The following is a 16,362-nucleotide window of genomic DNA, read 5'->3' as shown; positions in this document are numbered from 1 at the left end:
GCTACATATTATTACTATTAAGTTCAAATAAAGGAAGTATCAAATGTTCATGGACCAGACAAACAATGTTCTTCATTACAAAGGAAAAACAATAAATTTCATAATTCATATAAGCATTATATAATACCAAAGAATAAGTGTCTGATGTCATCACATCAGCTTCCCCATTTGTAGGCCTATACTGCACATTAAATTTGGTGCATATAATTGACATCTAAATATGACTACTTTTTTATTTCACATTTAATATGCTTGCTGCATTTCTCTGGTTTTTTTCAAATCGATATGTGTTGGAGTACACAAGGCCTTTTACAAGGTTGTCATTTACAAGTTTAACTCTGAAAAAGAAAAAAGCAGGATTTTCAAATATATTTTTGTCGTGTAAATGCCCCTCTATACTGATCAATATGATTTCCCTTGACATGACCTAAGTTATAACCAAGATCCTGCGACATGAAGCTTAGAAATCGATCACGGGGCGGAGTTTTACAATTAAATATGCACAATAATCAATGCAGTCAATCATACAAATCAGCCCTGCGATCAATCGCTAAGCTTTGTACTGCGAGATGCCATGCTATTCTGGCTCTTATCCAGAGCAAAATACTCTATTCTGAGAGCTGTATGGAATCCCATGACAAATTAAACTGAAATGTCTGATAAACTGCATGGAAAAACAAGGGACTAGAAATCTAAACTTACAACACAAAAATTGTTATGTCTACTGGTTCTTTGAAAACAACGAACACTGCAATTTTTCTATCAAGAAGGAAGGCGGCAAAGTAGTTTATTAAGTGTTTTTACTCTCTTATGATGATTAAATATCTTATTATCCGCAAGGCAAGCACAGGTTGATTGATACTAATTCCAAAATGAATTGTGTAGTAACTATACAAAATATCTTTAAAATATATATTTTTTGCCCCAGTATGGGAATTGTCAAGGATTGCCTAAAGATATTAAAAGGTCTTTGAGAGGTAAAAGTCACTCTAGAGATTCTTACATCATGATGTGAAATTGATGAGGGATCAATGTACATATACGTTGCTATGTAGGTAGGTGTTTTTTTTTTTTTCAAGACATTATACTTTAATATAATACACTGTATCTGTAAAAACACTTTCCTGTGTTCATACTTGCGTCTGTTATCCAAGTATATTTGAGTCAACTTTTATATAATAATGGCTTACCAAAACAATACAAAACAATAAGTTTGGACATTGTTTCAAATAGTGAGTAATAATAATCAGAAAAATGTGAATCAAAACAACAATTTTTCATACAGTTTGGAATGCATGAATTTTTTGTTTCTACTTTTGCCATCCAATGGTAACTACCATGGTAACGATGATCAACAGCCAATCAAAATCAAGGATCCATAAAATTACCATTGGATGGCAGAATTACCGTAATGGAAACTTTTAAGCAACGGGCCCAGGTCTTCAGGAGTATAATTTTCCATCAGAACATGATTGTGTATTACATGTACATGAACATGATTATAAATGTAGGAAGAACTACATGACTAATGCCTTTAAAACCACTTTCCTTGGACAAGAAACTCTGGATACACATCTGGTAAAACACTCAACTGCGAAGGAGAGCTATCATGTTAAGTACAAGGCCACATCATGTCTTAATTTTTTTTGGAAAAAAAGCATCTATTTTCTGAATCTTTATGGTTTTCCTGTCATAAGTTATGTTCAATGGTATACAGTAGGTCTATTTTACAATTGCAATTTCTGATCTGCACAGAATCATGCTTCGAAAAATGTTTTTGTGAATACAGCACATTACATGCACATCCTCTAGAAAGGCGCACCAGCAGAGCTGCCAAGTTGAATTTTGCATTTTCAGTATTCTTATCCCCCAAAATCAGTGAGATAAATATTTTGTATTTTCCCCCAAAAAGTGTATTTCATAATAAAATGCTTGGCGCACTCACCCATCACGGCGCTCAAGCTGCATGCAAGCTAAAATGTGCACTGCTCTTGCAGATGAAAAAAAAAACCATTGAAACTTGTGTATAACTCACCCTGGTTTTTACAAAATGATTGAAAAAAAAACAAGTTACCTGAAATTACATTGATCTAATAACCATATTTGTGTACGTTTTATGAAATAGAGACATATAGAGATGATTTTTCTCAATAAATTACGATTTTTTTTTTTTTTTTTTTTTACAAAAAACATATTTTTAAAAGGAAAAACTTACTGCCGTATTTTGGTTGCAAAAACGTACTAAATACGGCTAAACGTACTGGTTGGCAGGTCTGCAACAGTATAAATTCATTTATTTAATGATTATCATTTTCATTTCACAACACAGGCCATGCAATGCCTGGGCAAAAAAAATTGCACTGAATGCATTCACGAGGAATGGCCTAAGAATACAACTCTGGTTTCGATTGTTCCAATATCGTTAAATATTTTGGTAAAGAGCTTAAAAACATTGACATCATAATTTGCGAAGCTTATTCATCTTTTAACCATGTAAATTATATATATTTCATCATAAATTAGATTCAGATGAAGTTTGCATGGTTTTGTCTTTAGCGATTGAAAGGCATTGGAAATCACTAGTTATTCTATATAGGAACAGGTACAATAGACCCCATGCCTGGACCCTGATTCACAAAACTTGTTATCAATGGCAAGTGGCATGCTTTTGTTATAAGCTATCGAAATAGCCCCGTTTGATTGGCCAAGGGCAAATGAATTATGAATTTCTAGAATGTGTTGACTGGTAGAGAAGTCTCATGAAAGATGGCCCCGATTCTTGAAGGAGGGGTGGACGGAGAGGATATTGATGGAAACGAAGTTAGCACGCAGGAAATCTTGTCTGATTACCTGTTTCACCAAACACACCAATCTCTTCAAGATATCACTCTCGCACCTCAAATAGAGTGGTGTTGAGATACAGGTCCATGCCTTAGGAATATAGGGTCCTGTCTACATGTAGGTCATCCATCCAGCGTCCAGGTGAGACAGGTTTGGAATAGAATTGTAATACAGGACAGGTCACCTTGTAGTGGTCATAACAACCATGGTCAAACATGACAGGTGTGCGTCAGTCAAGTGTAAAATCATTTGACACCTTGAGTGCAAATAACACTATTGAATATTCCCTTCCCCAAAACATGAGGCTTTAAAGTTTTATATGTATGCTGGAGTCCTATTATAAATTTTAATTTATATGTAAGGTAGTTTAAAGTGCTTGAAAAACAATTTTTTACATTGAAAATGACTGAAGTGGTGACACGACATTTGCTCCTGCGACAATTACTCCTGGCTTTATTTCATCTAAGATATACATGTAGGGTGAGGGTTGCAATAGGGTTTTATTTAATAGGTTTAGGATAGGGTAGAATGTTAAATCCAAGGTTGAAGTTGGCCATTCCATTAGTGTGTGGAATTTACTGCGGAGCAATTGTCGCCGGAGCAAATGTCTTGGAACCGACTGAAATACATAGCATTTAAAAGTTGTTGTTCCATATTGGCTTAACAGTGAATAAGGCTTTACTGAATGTAAATTAGGGAGCTGGAGATGTCTCACACCATTAAAAAAAAATCAAAAATATGAAATAATAAAATATTTCCACTTAAAAATTGTCTCATTCAAGCTTGGCTCCTTATTGTAGGCCTATTGAGTCTGCAACTTACTTTGATATTAGAGAGAGAGAGAGATGCTTTATAGTTTATATCCATGTGAATTCAACTGAAATTACGCATTGGAAATTCAATGAATCATGAATTTGGGGCAAGTATTGTTATTTATATCAAATGGCGACCACACTGGATTTGAAATTGGACTAAAAAGGGCATTAATCAAAATGGCCGTTCACGCCACTGCATGTCACATTATTGTACATTCAATCGCCAGAGCCTTCAATTCAGTCCGTTGCTCCAGTTCCATATAAGCAGTGAGGTAGAAATAATGAATGATATAACGAAGTCAGACCATTCATATGCTTTAATTAAATTTCATGTTTATGTAAAAAAAATGGGGTTATACAGCAATCTTTTAAAGATGGAAGTCCTCCTGAGCAAAAACGAACATGGAAAGATGTTCCTGACGATGTGAAAGCTTGCCTGAGACTTGTCAGACATACACTGCAAAAACTCTGGTGTTGATTTAACACCAGCCTGGAATCTATATATGTCCACACCAGAGAAGTATTGAAACGACACCAGTTTGGAATCAAACCGATGCTGTTTTAATACCTATCTGGTGTTAGACCAAAACGAAACTGGTGTTGTTTAACACTTCTCTGGTGTGGACATATACATGTAGATTCCAGGCTGGTGTTAAATCAACACCAGAGTTTTTGCAGTGTACCTGTAGCATTATGTATTCAAATTGGATTCCATATACCGTATTGTAGTTTCATTACAAACAGGATAAAATACATGCCCAAGAAGGAAACATACTTTGATTCAAAGGTAAATTATTAACAATTTTTTTTAAATAAATGATCACATCATTCTAAATTTTCATGTATAGAGATGTACAGTATAGATGTATCTCAGAGTCGAGAGAGAGATATGACTCAGACTCACAGAATTTCACACCATCAAACAACCAATTCAGACTACGTCATGTAATTCTCGGATGAATCGAGACAAGATAAAGCTCCATCCCAGGTCAAATAAACCTGGCTGATACTACCGGAAGGAGGAACCATTTGTAGAAATAAATAGACAAGCGGAATAACAGTCCTTACTGCCAGGAATGAATTAGATAGAGTGAAGTGTTAGCTCCTCTATGACGGAGATAACAACTACAATTTACAGCTTCTCCGATTGTTTACAGCAGGGTGTATAAATAGACGGGAGATATTTCACTGGGTTATATGCGGAATCAACCTTTGAATAATTTTGATGCCAAATTCAATTCCAAAACAATAAGTACTGACTTTATTTCAAAATCCATTTTGCTGACATAAATGTATATATCATAAAAGTAGAACTAGAACACTGCACTATTATGGCCCCCAAATTTATTTAAAGACAACAGAAACAATCAAGAAAGGTCCTTTTTTGAGTGCCAAGAGTTCTTCGCACCTCATTAAAAAGAAACACTTTGTGCCAGACAGAACTCTTCACTCGTACTTGATAAAATCAATTGTAATTAATGACATCTGGTTAATAACCTGTGCTTGTTAACCAAGACTCGTTACTACCTGTGAGGAGAGACGTAACAGATCTAGCACTAATTGATCACTTGTAGAAGTTCACCTCACTTATTGGCCCGTTTGCACAAAAAGTTACAATTATGGTAACTTTGCCATCGATTGGTAACGTTTGTGGTATCCTTGGTTTTGATTGGCGGTTGAGCATCACTGACATGGTAGTTATAGGTCAAGTCCACCCCAGAAAAATATTGATTTGAATAAACAGAGAAAAATCAAACTAGCATAATTATGAAAATTTCATTAAAATCGGATGTAAAATAAGAAAGTAGAACTAGAACACTGCACTATTATGGCCCCCAAATTTGTTTAAAGACAACAGAAACAATAAAGAAAGATCCTTTTTTGAGTGCCAAGAGTTCTTCGCACCTCATTAAAAAGAAACACTTTGTGCCAGACAGAACTCTTCACTCGTACATGATCAAATCAATTGTAATTAATGACATCTGGTTAATGACCTGTGCTTGTTAACCAAGACTCGTTACTACCTGTGAGAAGAGACAAACCAGATCTAGCACTAATTGATCACTTGTAGACGTTCACCTCACTTATTGGCCCGTTTACACAAAAAGTTACAAGCATGGTAACTTTGTCATCGATTGGTAACGTTTGTGGTATCCTTGGTTTTGATTGGCGGTTGAGCATCACTGACATGGTAGTTAATATTGAAGACAAAATTACTATGAAAGTAACTTTTAAACTATTAACTATTTAGAAAATGTTAACTTGTATTAGATCCTCGATTTTGATTGGCTGCTGGGTGTTACTACTACATAGTGACTACCATCAGAAAAAATAGTTATCATTATAGTAACTTTTAAGCAATGGGGCCCATACCTTTTCTGTAAACCATTCCTCAAAAGTCATCAGTAATGCTCAACTCAAACGTGAAGAGTAATAATAAAGTCGATCAGACAGATAAGTGTATATTTATCTGACTTTGTGATATTTGCTTTAACAAACCCTATTAATAATGTGTTTGAATGAGAGAAAGGGCACAAGTTGTCATCAGCAGTTCAAACTTCAAAGACCTAAGATTCACACTTTGGGATAGTATGATGGGACCGCACATACACCGGCAATCCAGCATCCTTAGTTTTTGACGTAAACCTGCTTGTGTCACATGACCTCATGATGGCAACCATCATAAACAAACATCTCGCCATGACAAATGTGGCCAAAGCTAATTAGCCAAGATGGCCACCATTCATCTTACATACTCCATCATGTAAACAGCAACAAAAATGTCCTTTTTTTCTCTCGTTATGTCAATCCTCAAATTGGCAGCAGACCAATTAGTGATGCCGAATGTCAATCCGATAACCCAAATCTCTAATTGGTACTTCCACTAGATACGTGCAGCCTTTAAATGGAACATGGGCCTTTAATCTTCATGATATCAATATTTCTTATTCCAGTAGACATGCATGGTCAAGTCCAGATACGTATAGGGCCTATAGCCCAAAGAATTTATATTGGATATTCATTACAGTGATCCCACTACGACTGTCTCCTGTCTACAGGGGATTGTACATGTATTTTGAAACAAATAGTAAGTGATTTTCATTAACTAATGTGCTCTGAGCCAATCAGATCCAAGGATTTGGTAGCTTGTAACAATAGTCTATGACAGTGATGCCGCTACATGTACGAATGTCTCCTGTCTACAGGGGATTGTATCTTGAAACAAATAGTTATTTTCACTAACTAATTTGCTCTGAGCCAATCAGCGAGGATTTGGTAGCTTATAACAAATAGTCTATGATATATCACTATTTGTTTTAATGAAATGATCCCCATATTTTGAAGGACAATGAACAATTTAATCTTATTCTACATAGTAACAGACCTATCAATATCCTTTAAACTAACAAGGTCAATTATGGTTTTAATACTCTTTGAAAGAGATGATCCATATCTCTAATGTATTAAATTACAGTTTTGATACATGTATGTACGACTGACCTATTTTAATTAATCTCATTCTTTGAAATCAATACCAGAAATTCCAGCAGACTGCAGACATGGTCAATTAAGAGTAATTCTCTTTGAGGTTTAATCGTTATCATTTCTAAATGCACAACAATGCCAGTGGTTTTGTTGCTGTACATGTATGACTCACAAGCAGTTATCTCGATCATATTGCACTTTATCTTCACGAACGAGATAATAACATATGTATCACAAGAAATTTGCTTTTACGCTGGCTTGAATATCAGTTACTTTCAATTCTTTTTAGTTGGTCTGAAGGCACCATATGTTGAATTAGTTTTTGTGAAAAATTGCAGCATACATGTGTAAAGTGTAAACACCACTTTTGTAAAGCACATGTAGATTCTCTTCACAAATACTTTTTCAATGTTTAATTGTGATATTAACCTCGCAATAACGAGCAAAGTGTGAGACGATTTCCAATGGGACTCTGCGATGTGTTTTGCACCTGTTCCGTTTGCTTCTCTGCATACTGTTTATAAGAGACATTACATTGCGTACCATAACATCATGGGCAAAGGGTCAGAATGCCACCTGACACTCATTGATAATAAGAAAACTAATGGGAGGGGCTACTGTTTCGAGTCTTGGCACATCAGAGGTACATGTACGTGCAACACTTAGATTTTGCATATTACACAGCATTAGACTCATAAAAGCAAAGACAATAGCTGCGGCCTCTTCCTAGATTACAGGCTAGGTTAAAGATTGGAAGGCCAGAGTTTGATCCATTCGGTCTTGGAACAATTGATGATGAATGCACAGGAAGGAAGCCAACAAGGCCTGGTAATTCCAGGAGTTAAGTGTCAAGAGATAAAACAATCTCACCTACAGTCATACCAACAAAACCGACTCCAGACCGATCAAAGCCATTACATTATTTTGAATGGCATGCTATCGGTCAGTTTGGATCCAGTTCCGTTGGTGGGACTGTAGCTTTAAAGGTCAAGTTCACCCCAGATAAATGTTGATTTGGATAAATAGAGAAAAATCAAACAAGCATTATGTTGAAAATTTCATCGAAATCGGATGTAAAATAAGAAAGTTATGACATTTTAAAATTTCGCCTATTTTTCACAAAACAGTGATATGCACAACTCAGTAACATGCAAATGAGACAGTCGATGATGTCCCTCACTCACTATTTCTTTTGTTTTTTATTGTTTGAATTATACAATATTTTATTTTTTTATGATTTCACAATAAGGACCAACTTGATTTAACCATATAGTATTAAACAATGTTAATAGCACATGTTCAGGGAGGAATTAATCATTGTTTCACACGACAACAGTGAGAAAATTTGAATATTTCATATTTCACATAATAAAATACAAAAGAAATAGTGAATGAGTGATGTCATCAGTCTCCTCATTTGCATTCCGACAAGGATGAGAATATAACTGTTTTGTGAAATAAGGCGAAACTTTAAAATGTCATAACTTTCTTATTTTACATCCGATTTTGATGAAATTTATAGTGTTTTGCTTGTTGGATTTTTCTCTTTTTATTTAAATCAACTTTTTGTTGGGGTGGACTTGTCCTTTAAAGGGGAAATCAAACCTGGAAAGAGTGTGTTTGAATAGAAACTAAAAAGATGTAAGAAATTATTGGTTGCTGAAATACAAGCATCTTACGCTTAAAAATCTGGGGAATTTCCACTAGAAACTAAAATATGAAAAAAGAAACCAAAAAAACAAGTAACACATTATTGGTTGGTAAATTTTGAGAAAATTTATGCAACTTGTGATTACAAATCTGGTAAGTGTGAACAAGAAAAAATTATCACTTATTATCAGGCCTATGAGCTCATTCTTTCAATGAGTTCTCTACATGAAATGATTGTTACATGTAGGTCTACAACTCTTGTTTTAGAGATCAGAGATATTTGATTCTACAAGGGCTGTACATGTTATGCGCATTTTACATTTTATTTACTTAAACTTTAAATTGGGGCACATATACTCCACTCTTCCGGAACATACTGAGGTCCATGTTCGGAACTACATGTACTCAAGTAGAACAACCATTTCAGTAACATACTAAGTACACAAAACACGAGGCTGAATGTTGCAGTATAATCCTACCAAGGAGATGATATCTCCTTGATCCTACTGTATAGGCCAACATAAAGGAGTCACATTTCGGTCACTACCAGGGCTTATTAAAAACAAAAGAAATATGAGTGGACTGTTTATGAACCCGGTGTCCTTGAATGCTTCTGCCCGTTGATTCGTTGACTCTGCAGGAAAGTTCAAGTGCCTTCCATACTACTTACCCTCATCAAGAAACCATGAATATATCATTCAAGCATTCTATTTATTGCTCCCCAGACAGACACACTTCACCTGCTGAAATGGCTGGGTTCCACGACATTTCCTCCTGCAACACTTGCTCTCACAGAAAATCGAGATATTAAGCCAAGTTTACGACCTAAACGTAATCATAGTCCTCATATCGTTCTGAACAGAACAAACCCATCACAAGTTCACAACCCTAATCCTATACCTTCAGAGAAATAAGTGGAGGAGCTAGGATAGTCACAGGAGCAAACGCTGCAATATCACTGAAATGATGCACATGGTATCCTCTGCGGACCTTGGGAGTATCTTGAAACGTCTTGGCAATGATTTTCACTGGGTAAATGTGTTTTGAGCCAATCAGATGCAATGATTTCAATAGCTTATAACAATCTTCAATGAAAATCTCTATATTGTTTCATGAAATGCTTCCCTGGCATTTAACATAAAAGGGATCAAACAAAAGGGACCCAGAGAGTAATTTCTGCATCTCATTGCTTTTCAAATGTCAGAGAATTTAGGAGTTTATTCTTATGTTAAAAAGTCAAACATGTAGACCTAATGTGGGAGAGTTTCATGAACAAATAGTGATACTCAATGATTTGTTCTGAGCCAATGGGATACAAGGATTTCAGTAGCTTATAACAGCTGACAGTGAAAATCATTGACTATCTATGTCATTTCATGCTCCCCTGGTATTTCATCCATGATGGACCATATACCTTGTAGCACATGTATGTTTTTACACATGAGGACAAACAAACTGACCTAATGCATTGCAGCTGCAGCTCTTCACCATGTAAACACTTGAAGAAGACTTCAAGAGAATGCATCCTACTTCAATCTCTGGCCTGACCATTAGAGAGGAAACCCAATCATTGGACGCTTTCCTACCCATCCAAATGAAAAATACCTATAAATAACAAGAGCTCCTTCGGAGGAGCGTTTCATGAAAGGACTTGCCGGATGTTTTATCTGACAGTTACCATAGTAACAGTGCTTCTCAGCCAATCAAAAATAAGAAGAAGAGTTGTCAGATCTGACATCTTGTCGGACAAATATGTAGATGAATCGCACCCCTGGCCTCCAAATACCTAATAATGTATTGCATTTGTTCACAACCAGATGGGTATAAAAGCACCCAATAGGCGTTCTCATCATCAATGACCTTACATCCGTCCTACCATTCCCTCCTTCCATCTCAATCTGTTTCCAAAACACTTGAGAATGGAACCTAACATCACAAACCCTGTTCATGGACTTTATTAACAGAGCAGACATCACCAGCCAAAGCGACACAAGGTGGTCTGAGTTTTAATCAACACGTATCTTACCCTACAACCATAGTTTAATCAATTTCTTGTCGGTTGTAAAAACAAGTCCTCGCTACTGTATCCTTTACAATGCATGTACATGAAACGGTTAAAAAAAATACCTTTGAAAGGTGATTTGGCAGAACCGTGGACCCCCCCCCCCCCCCACTCTAAACAAAGCATTAGTTCAAAGATTAATCTAAATATTAACCCTATACTACATATAGCTGATTTAATAGTAAATGGGGTTATTGGTTATCTTCCACAGATATAAAATTACTACATTTGTAACATTTCAAACTAAATATTTTCAGGGGTGTTTATCTTCATTACCTACATGTATTAGCCTGTTGGCCAGGGCGATCAATGTTACTAACTACCTCAGATTCAATAACAAAATTACAAATTACGGGTTTGTTTCTAAAGCACTCTGACTTATTTTAAATAACACTTCATTCACTGTAAAAGTACACCTACTGTAATTATTGATTTTCGACTGTTATTTCACCTTATTAGTTATTCCACTACTTAATGTACCCATGCATTGGAGCACCAATATCATATGCTTAACTTTGTCCAGTCTCTAATTATTGCTGATAACATGATGCAGAATGGGTGTATTAAAGAAACTTGTCTGAAGCAGTTTTAGAACACCTGCTGGTACTGATGTTACAAGTTCGTAGAAAGCTAGTTCAGTTCCTTAGATGGGAGTCATTTTTACACGTGTCATCAAAATTCCCTTTAGTACTGTACATGTATCTTGTTGAAACCTGAACCATTATTAATAGTCTGGTAAAACTGGTACATATAGACGTTTGGTGAGGTGCCCAATTCCATTTAAGTGACAATGGCCAAACTATGGTTAAATTCAAACTCTGGTCTCATTAAGTTGTGGCTATATAGATAGCCAATTGCGACATTCAAAAAGTTCAGGTTAAATTAATCAGTTAATACTTGAAACTCAAGTTATTCATAATTTCTGGGAATGTTTATACTAAAAATAATTTTTCACACTCTAAAACTACAAGCAAAAGAGGGTTTATCATCATTTGGTCTAATGCCAATTCGTCCAATTGCCAACTCGTCTCCTGTCATTTGGTCTACTCTACAATCAGTTTGTCCAATATCCATATGGTCTAATTGTGGGTGCTGTCTATTAGAGCAACTGGTAATGTGACGATAAGACCAAATTTTTATTGGACCAAATGGTCGTTAGACAAAATGTTGATGGATGGAATGGCATTAAACTAAATGAAGGTAGACCATGTGGCCAGTGGACAAGTTGGCAGTGGACCAATTGGCAATTTACCGGAAAAGAGCACAATAAACATAAGTACATGTAGCATATAAAAACAAAATCATGAAAGTTTTGGCTTCCCATAATTTAAGAATAAAGTTTCAGAAAACAGGCAAATGAATTTATTAACATGTAGGCCTAATTGTTGGTCATTATTCAAAGGCAATTCAAGATTATTGAACTTTGCCTCTTTTACCTTTCAGTCTACAATATTAGAACATGGGAAGTATCACTTGACCACCGGTTTAGCACATAACCTTCCTGAAGAAATTACAGAAGCAGTCCACTGGATTTCCGCCAAGAAAAGGGGGTAATTACTTTAACATGCTAGGTTCTTGAAAGGAAAATGTGAATGTCCTGCTGATTTGCATTGGACAGATTTCAAATCTATGGCCTACGGGCATTCTTTTTTATGAATACCAAAGTGCACTTGACAGCAATAATTCTTGATTTTGATCATCATTTAAGGTCATTCTCTTATTTCATTCCATTTAAAGGCAAGAGGAACAATCAGCAATATCTTACAAAACCTTGTGGTTCTTTGCAAGTGACAAATTACAATGTTTGTCGCATTCTGTATGACGAGCTGATTTTTAATTCAATCATATTTGTACAGTATTTCTTGATATCATGCATTATATACAAATCAAGTAATCAAATTCTTTTAATGCTTCTAATATCAAGAAATGTGAAAACGGCTTACTGTATCACTATTATGCTGGCTAAACAGATGTGACAGCCCTTCACACAAAAAAAACATTAAATAAGAGTTCTGACATATTTATCCTACACAAGTTCCCTGGAAGTCGCAGGAGTACTAGGAGCTTGGAAGGAACTAGATGAAGGTAGTTTAAAAGGGGCTTATAATTGATTGGACTTACCCTACATTCCTGAGTAATAAATCCTATTTAAGATAAATATCAGATCATTTCAGATAAAACTGTAAGAAGGCTTTCTGGCCTAGAAAAGGGAATCTAATTTACTCCAATAAGCAGAATGCCCTTAACTACATTCAATAAAGATTCTAAAGTACCTTTATATTTTGTACAAGATTGGGCTACGCCTAGGCCTACATCTTAGAAGCACACTTATTTCAAAGTTTCATCAAAAAATAAAAATATAACCCAGAATGTTGAAATTTATATATTATACAAAAATGTGTTGAAAATCAATGATTTTAGTCAAATTTTAAATCTAACTAGCAGAAAACATAATATCCAATGACCACCACAATGTTGTAATATTGGCATGTATGACTCCCATTACAGACCCTTTAGCAAAGCTTTAGACAGGCTTAAATATTCATTTCATATAGCCTTGGCACTGACCTACATGTAGCTTTAAAAGTTCCCTGTTCAATAGTTTATTAACAATGCACTTTTGTAAGAGAAATATCATTGCACTAGATGTATTAACACCAGCCCATTGAATTATGGTATTTTCAAATTTGAGAATTTTATCCCAATCAAAACCCTACAAGTACCAGGTACTTTGTAAGTGAAGGAAGGTGAGATACTTCCCTGGCTAAAGTGAAAGGAAATGTCCTATAATATTTTTACATCCCCGGAAGAAAATGCCTGAAAAATAATCTCAGAGATATTTCAAAGGTCATGGGGATATAGCCAAACGGTGAAGGCAAATTTTGAGAACATTATATGTGAGAAAAAGGAATGCTTGATTATTCCTATCCTTTGAATTAGAATTGTTGAGTCTTGTTGCTGCCTCATGACTAAAGGAACTTTTTCCGGTTTAGATTAGTGATGAATTCAAATAAATCATCGGGTATTTGGAGGTCTGAACAATTTCTGAATATTTTTATGATCCAGCCAGTGTGAAAGCAATATACATGTACCTGCACCCAACCTGCGCTGCCATGGTTATTAAAGGTGTCATGAGATTCCTGGAAATTTCACAAGAATATTTCCACAAGCATGCCAGGAATGTCTCAAAAAGTCAAAGACCCGTGACTTCCTCACTTTCACTTTCTTTCTTCAAGGAGCTGTTTGAAGCTCCTTGCTTTCTCATTGATGAAATAAACACACACCTCCTGACATTAGTCTGCTGTGCAAACCCTACATTCGAGTTAAGGGGTCTGAATGCAAATTCTACAATGACTTGTGTACTTGAAACAGCAAGTTTTACATGTTCTAGTCTTTGTGTGAAGTCCCACTTGTTGATAAAAGTTTCAATAAAGGTCTGTGCCTGCAGACTACCTGACATAAATACATCCAAAGTCTTGACTTCTTGAACTCCTTTCATGGATTTATGGGGGCAGACTGGTTGGACACTAGTCCTTTTTCTATTTTTTAAAGGGAGAAGACCACAATAATCTAGATCCAAGCCCAGACTATTCAAGTGCTGCTATTAGGACTAGTTCGGCATTAAACTATAGGCATACCCGATCCATCTTCAATTTCACGAATGCATGGGAGTCTCAAATAGCTCGGTCTCTGCCCGCAAACGTTCACGTTTGCCAAAGCGTGGTAATAAACCAGGCAATTTTGTTGCTGCGATTGTAAAAATTGTACAAATTATTTCAGAATTTATGAACAAAATTTTTAGTGCGGGGTCCGCACTCTTGTGATCTCGACTACTTGGGGTAAATTCCTGAATGGGATATTACTTTTAACTCACTGGAGTATCAGGCTCATGGCATTTGTTGAAGAATTTCATTATTGATTGCTACATTTCCAGTTTCATTGCAATACAATAGGCCTGTAAAAGTATCTGAATGACAGAAGATCAATTCAAATAGTTTGCTTTAGTGCGATATAATCCTTTCTCTTTGAAAAAAATTATAGGTGTAATTAATGTACTGGAAAATCAATATAACTTCTTGACTTGATTTATGCAGGAAACGAAAAAGGTTTGTATATTATAAAAAAATAATAATTAAAGCTGGCCTTTTCATACTACTTCCTATAATTATATTCTCATTATTACCACAGCATAACCTCTAATCTCTCTATCATATTTTTCTGCCTCCCTCAAATTGGACAAACCAGGCACTCCCGATTTAATAACTCCCGATTTAAGTACTCCCCATTTTAATCGATCGCCAGCACAGGCAGTATTTAATAGCGATCAACCACTGCACTTAGTCATGCCCCTAAATGAAACGGAGATGAGGAATCTCTATGGTACCTGAGTAATTGTATGGGCTTGCCTTCGCTCCCTGCCAGCTAAACGATACGGTGTGACGATGTCGTAGTTCAATAATGTCCCCAGTTGTTCCTCTTGTCCTCCTGGTAGCCTGTAACCTGTGGAAAAGGAGAAAGAACAGAAAGGAAAAGGGGGTTGATGAGATGGGGAAACTTGTAAATAAGAAGAGATTGCCAAGAGACGTGAGAGGGAATGATCGGATTAAGGCCTGGGGAATGTTTGAGGGAGCGTTCTAAAGAGCGTTTTTGCAGGTCATGCCACTGTGAAGTCTGAACTCAACTCCACATGATCATGCAATGGGGAGAAAATGCCGAAATCAAATTAAAAAAAATAAAAAGCTATAGTTGTATAAAGATTGGATGAAAAGCAGATGAATTGAAATATCGCGAAATTCATCTTCCCGATGTGATTGCAATAAAGCTGCAGTTCCTACATAAAAAATGTATGATATTGTCATAGTCTAGTTGTTCTGACTCTCATCATTCAAACAGGTCGTGGGTTTGAATACCAGCCACGGCACATTTTTCTTCATTACAAAGTTTATCCAAGCTGTGCTGCACTCAATGCAGGTGAGGCGAATGGATACCTGGTAAGATGAATTCCTTGAATGCACAGAGCGTTGCTGATGAAGTGGGAACTCAAGCTAAATTTAGGGTACTAATAGTTGTGCTTTGTCTCTACTGGCAAAAAGCACTTCATAAATCAGCTTTTTTTCATTATGACACTTTTGCATTCTTTTGACCCACCTCTTCTTTTTTGTATATTCATTTGTAAACTCTTCTCAACTTTTCTGTTAGAATATGTGCACTGTAAGAAATGACACACATTTCTTCTGTATGATAAAAAAAAAAACGATTCAAGAAACATGCATTACAGCTCTGCTTGCAAGAATCTTCAAAGCTCTTTGGCGCTTGCTGACTTTTCATTTATGTACATTTTTTGTCCCTCAAAGCAGACAAGAGTTTAATATCCAAAGTCTGTTTAGATCAAGAATCAATCAAGCCCATCGCCACCATTGCAAAATAATCCAGCGACTTCTGATTCAGTCCACTTGCTTCCATAGGTGGTTTCAAACCGCCTCGATCACAAGAATCCCCGTTAAATTA

Source organism: Lytechinus pictus, chromosome 12 (genome assembly GCF_037042905.1).
Source record: "Lytechinus pictus isolate F3 Inbred chromosome 12, Lp3.0, whole genome shotgun sequence".
Taxonomy (NCBI): Eukaryota; Metazoa; Echinodermata; class Echinoidea; order Temnopleuroida; family Toxopneustidae; genus Lytechinus; species Lytechinus pictus.
The sequence above is the reverse complement of the archived record's forward strand: the minus strand, read 5'-3'. Positions refer to the sequence as shown.